Below are 9059 nucleotides of genomic sequence, written 5' to 3'. Positions count from 1 at the left end.
AGCCTACAATAGTCATGGTTACTACAATATTACTATAGTAAAACCATGATTTAAAAAAAAAAAAAAAAAAAAAAGAGACATAGTTAGCCTACAAAAAGTCATGTTTACTACGATATTACTATAGTAAAACCATTATTTCTGCCAAAAAAGAAAGAATAAAAAGGACCCAATTTATATTAGGTGGCCTTAACTACTATGTACTTAATCATTTGTTACAATGTACATATTGTGTACATACATGTTGTTGCATTTTAATTACATTTAATGTACTTGCTTTTAATTACATTTGTAGTTACTCCTAAACATACCCGTACCTCAACCTCAGTAGCAGCAAATGTGGGAATTTTGCAGAACAACATGTAATTACACAGTAAATGCATAGTCTTGTATGTATTAAATGTTAGTACATAGTAGTTAAGGCCACCAAATATAAAGTGTGACCAAAAAAAAAGTTTAGCCTACAACAGTCATGATGACTACAATATTACTATAGTAAAAACATGATTTCGGCAAAAAAAAAAATAAATAAATAAATAAATAAAATAAAAACTTTAGTTACTACTATAGTAAAGCCATGGTTTTACAACAGTATCCATAGTTAAACTTTGGTATTTGTATAGTAAAACCATAATAACCACAATTTATTTATTTATTTATTATTTATTAATTTTTTTAACCATAGTTTTAATTTTCCTGTATTATCACTATGGTTTCACTATGAATATAATGGTTAAAACATGGTTACTGACGTAAAACCATGGTAAGTTTATTGCGAGGTCACGCAAAAATATTTCGGAACAAAAATTCCCGCCCTGCCCTCCATTATTAATAGCAGCAACACACTAAATAGTTCACTTTAAAAAAATGCAAAGTCCCTTTAAGGTTGTGTGGGATCTCTAGAGAAAAAGTGAATAATTTATGTGAACTAGTTCATTTACATGAACCGTCCGAACAAACTGACTCACTTAAATGATTCAGATTTCCCAGCGCTACATGAGTGAGAGAGGATGGTTTAGGGGAGTGTGTTTGATTACTCTTTCGGCTCAGTTGCTGTGTTCACAATTTAATGCGATAAATGCAGCGTTTTGTGACAATTCAGCACTACTCGTTAATGGAAAATCTACACTATTATTATATAATAGCAGAGCTATTGTAACGCTACTGAAAATTTTACTTTAGTAGCATCACTACTTTCAGTTAGCTACTGTTCAGCACTGTGAAATGTATATGAATCGTGTATCTATTTTAACTGGTCACTAAATTAAGTTTTTCCTCATTATTTTAAACACATTTTGGCATCATTAGATTGTTTAAAGATGCACTCAGTATTTATTTAATTTTTTTTAGTTTGGTCTTTGACTTGATACTAATGAAAACTATTCATTTCCTTTAAAAAAAAATAATTTGTCACATGCCTGAACTTTTAAAGTACCAATATTCCTTGTAGTCTCTCAGTTAATATGAGGTCATAAAACTGCAGGCATAATAATTGCAAAATGCTGTATGAAAGAGTTTTAGATGGAGTATAGCATGTCTGCACGACATGTCAGTATGTGACACCAATTCATATCCGCATCATGATTTACTGCTTTTATTGTACTCGCGACAGTCACCATTGACTCTTTCCCCCAGACTTGTTCTCTCACCTCCTGGACTTGGTGGGTGACCCTTTAACTTAGGAGGTCAGACAGTTGAAGTACGAGCAGATTGTCATTCCAAAGTCCTACAGCGGTCCTCGTCTCTCCTTCCCGCTGAGCGTGACTGATACCAATGCCCTGCTCAGAGCATTTAAAAGGGAGCAGGTACAACACTATAAAACTATCACTAATAGTCTGACAAAATATGGGTAACACTTTACAATTAGGGTAATTTGAACAATGAACAATTATTTTACAACACTTATTCATCTTGGTTAATGGTTATTTCAACATACATTTATTAGATTAAAAGTTGTGTATGTTAACATTAGTTAATGCATGGGGACTATCACACCTGGAGTCGCGAGTTCAAATTCAGGGTGTGCTGATTGACTCCAGCCAGGTCTCCTAAGCAACCAAATTGGCCCGGTTGCTAGGGAGGGTAGAGTCACATGGGGTAACCTCCTCGTGGACGCGATTAGTGGTTCTCGCTCTCAATGGGGCGTGTGGTAAGTTGTGCGTGGATTGTGGAGAGTAGCATGAGCCTCCACATGCTGTGAGTCTCCACGGTGTCATGCACAATGAGCCACGTGATGAGATGCGCGGATTGACGGTCTCAGAAGCGCCAGCAACTGAGACTTATCCTCCGCCACCCGGACCGCCACCATGAGGACCTACTAAGTAGGGGAATTGGGCATACCAAATTGGGAGAAATGTGGATAAAAAATAAAATTAAAAAAAAGAAAAGTGTAAAGGTGTAAAGTCATAAATGGCGTAAAAATGAACCGTTCGGTACGGGTAGATTTTTGCCCATTACGCCGATTTCGTGTGGCATGTAAACACCTTTACTGGTGGCCTCACCGGCTCATCCAATGTGCACACGTGTTGAGGCATGCCTCTTCACGGTTTGATGTCAAATGCAGTTTTTTTGTTGTTTTTGTTTTTTTTTGCTTTGTCAGATTTTTTAAATAAGCAGATTTTTGGGAGTAGTCAGCTTGTAAACGCACTCATTGTCAAATATTTTTGTTTCATGCAAATATCACACAAAATTAGGTTAGATTGATGTTTATAACAGGAAAAACAATTTACCAACAAATGCATTCAGTTCAATGTGGCAGTTCACATAAGAACAGCTTTACAAACAATTTACAGACATTTATTATTATTTTAAAGGCGCACTCCATAATATGTCGTCTTGGATTTACAGTGACACCTAGTGGCCTGGATGCAACATCATTCAAACACAATAGTAGTATTCAACTGGTCATGTGATTCTAACATGGCAGCCCACATGAGGGGACCCTCTCCATGTAGAATAAAACCGTTTTTTAAGATAACTGATATGACTGGAGTCTTCTCATGTGACAAATGTTTCAGAATTACTTTGAAACTATAAATACTGCATTTATTTAGGGGTAAAACGTTTTAACGTGGAAAAAATGAGTGAGTGCAGCTTTCAAAGTATGTCAGTGTATCTCATTTTCAGACTCTTCATGGGAAATATGTGCTGCAGCTTCTACATGAAACAACGAAGTTCTTAAAACAGATGCCAAACATCATATACCTGTCAACATCCTATGCCAAAGAGATCACTATCTGCGGTAAGACACTGTATATTTTGTGCAACACTAAATTTGCCATCTAAACAGCCTATAAAATCCTGCTCTGATGGATTGAAGCACTGTTTGACTGCTTAGTGTTTCTTAAATCTTGCTTGTGAAATAGTGATGGCACCATGAATGAATGAGTGCTTATTTATTTTGCAATTCATGAAGCACTTCAGTGTACCTCAATGGGCTCCTCACAGACAACCTGCATCATTTCAGACTCAACAGCGCTCCAGAGTCAATTAGTACAAAAAAGCATGCATGAATAACTTGATTCCCATCTTGGAGCACTTTTAAAGAGATTGCATCATAAGATTGTAAAGACTGTTTATGTTTTATTTTCATCGCTGATACCAACATTTAATTTCCTGCAATGATACACAGCTGTGATTTGTAAAACGTCTCTCTTTCACACAGGCATGGTAGACTGGATGACTTGCTGCTTATATTTTACAAGGTAAATGCAGATTTATTGATTAAATGTTGCATATTATCTATAGCAATTACATTTCATCATATTAAAGTCACTTGGGTAATATTGGCGACTTAACACAAGATCTATTGCCTTATTGCACAGAATAGTTTGCTCTCTGTGGAGAACCCCTACATTTTCAATTGAGACTTTGTGGATAGAGGGAAGAAATCTATGGAGATCATAATCATTCTGTTTGCCTTCCTGCTCATCTACATGGACCATATGCACCTAAACAGAGGAAATCATGAAGACCATATCATGAACCTCAGGTAGCATGTTACATCACGCATTTACACGTTTAGAAGTGGATTGAACTGGAGTGATTCTTTAATAAAGAAAGACAAGAGATGATTGTATTGTAAAATAAATATCATGTCTTTTCAGATATGGATTCAAAAGAGAGGTCATGCAGAAGTATAAGTATAAGGTATAGTCTGGATTTGTAATTATGCAACATTCATTAAAACACTTAACTTCCTGTGGATTAGGAATTTGAATGCACACAATATTAGTATGTTTATTTTTGCTTGTTCAGGTGCATTTCTGAACCTTAGACATCACTGCCGCCCAGTGGCCATGTACAGAACAGCATCCTTAACTTAAAGGGATAGTTCACCCAATAATGAGAATTCTGTTGTTGTCTCACCCTCAAGTCATTCTGAGCACACGTGCTGTTATTTTTTTCAGTGGAACACAAAAAAGAATTTGTAGAGAATCCTGGCATTGCTATTTTCCATTCACAACAACATGTCTGTGAAGCTCCAAAAAGCACAACAAATCAAAACATAAAAGTAGTCCATGTGACTCATGCGCTATATTCTTGAGAACATCCCATCCCTCCCACCTTGAAGCCATTTGAAATGCGTTTGGAACAACAGGAGAGTAAGTAATCAATTTTTCTGCTCTCTCTGTACTGCTCTCTGAGTAGGCTCATGGCAGGGAAATCCTACAGCTTCTACAGGACATGTTCAGCTTGCTTCCTCTAGCAACTGTTATCGACAACAAAGTACTTATTGTTCATGGTGGCATATCGAACAAGACTGACCTGGACTTCCTGAGCACTGCTGAAAGACATAAAATAGGTGTTTTTAGGGTTGGCCACATGGCTCTGCAATGCTTTTCTGATGGTTTTATTGAGTTTAATTGCACATTAATTGAAGGGGAGACTGGGGCTAGTTGTCACACTTTTTACTCCAGTATATAGAATATATATATATATATATATATATATATATATATATTTGGTATGGTCACCTACCTTAAGGTCTTGTCTACAGTAAATCTATCTCAGGACAAAAGATACCGTTAAACGGAAACACACTGAGATTACTCAAATAGCAGGGCATGTTGTCACACAGTATGGGGTATGTTGTCAAAATGTCGTGGTTTAGGTTTCATGTGACAACCACCAAAACAAAATATACGCCTCTCTCTTTAACTCCTTAAGCTTTGATGACCGTGAGAAAAAAAAATAATTATCAAAATATTAACATCTACAGTCTACACCAACACAAAATAGGTATCGTTTGAAAGCTTAGAAGCTCTCATTTCCAAAGCATATAGACAATCAGAAGTGTTCCGTTTTGTTAATTATAAACATTTTTGCACTGTACATATTGTAATCGGTAAAAGTGTCAAACTAATCAAATAGCCATGTGTCATATGTTGTAGGAAAGCTCTCAAAGAGTAGAATATGACCAGCCTATTTTTTTACACACAGACAAAAATATAGCGAGTAATAGCTAAGTATATGTCTTTGGCATACATTCATGTGAACCGGTGTTGCTCATATGCCGTGTTTTCGCTTATAACTTCACAAAAAGTAAACAGAACATAAAATCACATACCATTACTCAGAGGAGGCGATTATCTTTAAAACAAGCCTACACACAAAGTAATCGTATGCATAGATCATTAGATAATCCACACGAAGCACAATGTGCACACAGCATCTGGCTATCTGTCATCTTGCTATCTGGCTATAAACATGTTAGCTTTTCTGGATCAGATGACATGCTTTAGCGTCATGGAACGCTAAAACAATCGGATTGGGCTCAGATTGATTCAACCAGTGGTGATAGTCCTCCATATTTGGGCTGCTGCTGATCCTCTCGACCAATCACAGTGGACTGGAGTTTTCGAGCTGGAGGAAAAAACATAGCCGACGAGACGATGTCAATCGCGGATTAAAAATGTATTTTAATAATCATTTTTTACTGGATGTCTACGGCGGATCACTTGCTTATCATGTGTATATAGTATCACTTTTTAGTCTGATGTGTAGAACTGGTTCAAAACTTTGTTTTATTTAATTTTCCAGAGAAATGTAATTACTTCTATTCAGTTTATCGAATAGTTTTTCTTGGTCTCTAAAATATCAAAACAGGAGAGAATATTTTAATGCACATGGCTATGCTTGTAAGATGACTTATTTTTATTGATATAGCAACATTTGATCTAACAGTGATATTTATACCTGCAGAAGTGTGGCTGTGTGTATTTATAACTATTTTTGCAAATATGGTGGTATGTTCTTTCTATACATTTAACTGTGTTCTAAGCACCTGCCTGTAACCATCCATGTGTCTAAATCATGTTTATTTGTTCTCTAAAGATTTAAACGATGGGGTATTGTTGCTGTAGTTATATGTGCAGTTCTTGATTAAATTATCTAATGCATTATTGTCAGTGTCTGTTTGAAATTATTTAATAAAAACAAACATTCAATAGTGAGTTTAAAGTATGTTCCTTTACCCTATCTATCAATGCCATGAATTTTTCAAATAATAGAAACAATGTAAAAAATGCGTCATCTGATTGAAGTCTGGAAGTCTGTCGCAAGTGCACAATTTTACCACTCATGCATCCTCATGGACTTGCTGACTAGCGCCCCATTGGTCTGCATGCACTTACGTCACCAAAGTCTGCACTCAGATGAAGACCACAAGGGCAGAGGGTGCCATTTTGGATGGGGCCACAGACTCCATGATGACTCAAATGGCACAGAATGAAACTCATTCTGTGAAATCTCATTACTAAAATCATGTTTGCATGCTGTTCAAACCTTTAGTCATTGTTGTGTTTGCATGTGTAATTAGTTCTTATGTAAAATTATGTTTTATTTGTTTGGAGAGGCTTTTGGACACTTGTATAAATTATTTTTGTAATAATATAATTTTTGATTGCTTTGTTTTATCGAAACAAAATTTTACTAAGTTACACGTGACATGATTGGGAAGAAAACTGTGCTTTGGACGGTTCCCAAAAACTGTGCTTTTTTACACCTATATATATATATAAGTCAAATAAGTAAGACATTTGGGGGGGGAGTCAAGTGTTTTGTGATTCTTCAGCAGTTTCTTAGGCTGAGTGTCTCAGAATTTATCATAATCTTTATCATTAAAAAATGGAAAGGTTTTCTTTAAAATGATACTGGACCCTCTTTCTTTCTTTTCTTTTTTTTTTTTTTTTTTTTTTATAGTTATAAGCTTTTACTTTTGGGTATGCCTCTGAAATAGGACATCTTTAAACACCCTCAGAGCTTAAAGTGTTAATACTACGACTGCAAGAAACAATCTATTATAGGCTTTACAGCAAAATGTAAAAATTAAAACAATTGAGGCACAAAGTGATTCATGTAAGGTCACATACCAAATATCAAAATATTGTTTTGGCTAAGAAATAGTGTAATTGATTTATTGTGTAAATTACTGACATTTAAAACACCCCCGAAAACCTGCCCGATAAAAATGTGACAACATGTCGCAACTTGACTTTCATGAAAAATACCTTTTTTAAGAACACATTTAAACCTTTCAGTAAAAATGTGCTTTCATAAAATAGATAAGCCTTGCCTGAATGTATATACGAGTGGGACCCACTTTATAGAAGGTGTCTTTAATTTCTTTGTATTTAAGCATTGGATACAATGTACTTATTAAGTACCTGCATTTCATTACATCTGTAGTTACACTGTTAAACTTAACCCCTAAACCCAGTGGCCGCGAAACGGGGTAAGCTGAAACGGGCCACCGCGTTATGCAGAACGGGCCACGACAGGCTGAAGAGGGCCACAAAACAGCGCTGCGATATGCTGAAGGGGACCTCAGAAAAGGACATTCGTGAATATCAGCCTGATTTTAATGTGCTTTTTATTTGGCCACAACGTGTCATAAAGAGCGCGTTATTAGACTTATTTCACGATACTTCCAGCCCATCTGGCACCAAATCACTGAGATCACATTTTTCCCCCATTCTGATGGTTGATGTGAACATTAACTGAAGCTCCTGACCCGTATCTGCATGATTTTATGCACTATAATCGCATGGATGGTTGTTGATGCTCCCTATTTAATGAATGACTTAACCTCCAGTGTGCTGTCTGTCTGCACTGGTCTCAGAACAGTTCACTGAAAGCAACTTTTTTTTTTCTCAGTGTGAAAATGCACAGTAAATATTGGATTTCTAATGAAAAACTAGCGCTATTGTCCACTATAGTGGTCATTGTTTTTACCGTTTCTCGATAAATTGCTTACATTTTTTAAATGTCATATCGGATGAAACTAGAGACTCTTTTGACTCAAACAGGTTTCAGTGTAAAAACTTCATTAGGTTTCTTACCAGATGTAGTTTTGTTGCCGTTTATCCCAAAGACAAACACAGCTGAGATCAGCACCATGTTGTTTTATAACAAGTTTAACCCTTTACTGACAGCACAGAGTCTCCTTAACTGAGATCAGTCAGTTTAGATTAATTTAAATTATGCGTTGCGTATACAAAGCCAAAACACAGTGTCCATGCAGAAGGACGTGGGGTCACACGAGCATATAGAAGAAAGTCATACAGGTTTGGAACAACATTAGGGTAAGTAAATGATGACAGAATTTTCATGTTTTGGTGAACAATCCCTTTGACATAAATGTAAAAAGTTGTCAAACTATGGCAATTTTGTCATGAAAAGCAGTAGCCTAAGCACATTTAAGAAACTATAAACACTATATATAAAAATGTAGAAACTGCCATAATTATATTCCCTCACTCCCCTGTTATATTTGATAGAACTATGTTAATAATATAATAATATTTAATATAAACAGAATTTTTTTATAAACAGAACCACTAATCGTGACCACGAGGAGGTTACCCCATGTTACTCTACCCTCCCTAGCAACCGGGATAATTTGGTTGCTTAGAAGACCTGGCTGGAGTCACTCAGCACACTCTGTATTCGAACTCGCGACTCCAGGGGTGGTAGTCAGCGTCAATACTCGCTGACCTACCCAGGCCCATAAACAGGTTTCTGCCAAAATACCATAATGCATATAGTGAATGCTACTACAG

General features: G+C 36.1%; 1 pseudogene; it reads left to right on the top strand.

Moving 5' to 3' along the window:
• The first annotated feature begins 1530 nt into the window (after nt 1-1530).
• The window catches only part of LOC127425843 (serine/threonine-protein phosphatase with EF-hands 2-like), an 8874-nt pseudogene continuing 1345 nt past the window's right edge, over nt 1531-9059 (top strand).

This window comes from Myxocyprinus asiaticus, chromosome 35 (genome assembly GCF_019703515.2).
Source record: "Myxocyprinus asiaticus isolate MX2 ecotype Aquarium Trade chromosome 35, UBuf_Myxa_2, whole genome shotgun sequence".
Lineage (NCBI taxonomy): Eukaryota > Metazoa > Chordata > Actinopteri > Cypriniformes > Catostomidae > Myxocyprinus > Myxocyprinus asiaticus.
Note: the sequence above shows the minus strand (reverse complement) of the source record. Positions and strands in the feature narration are given on the sequence as shown.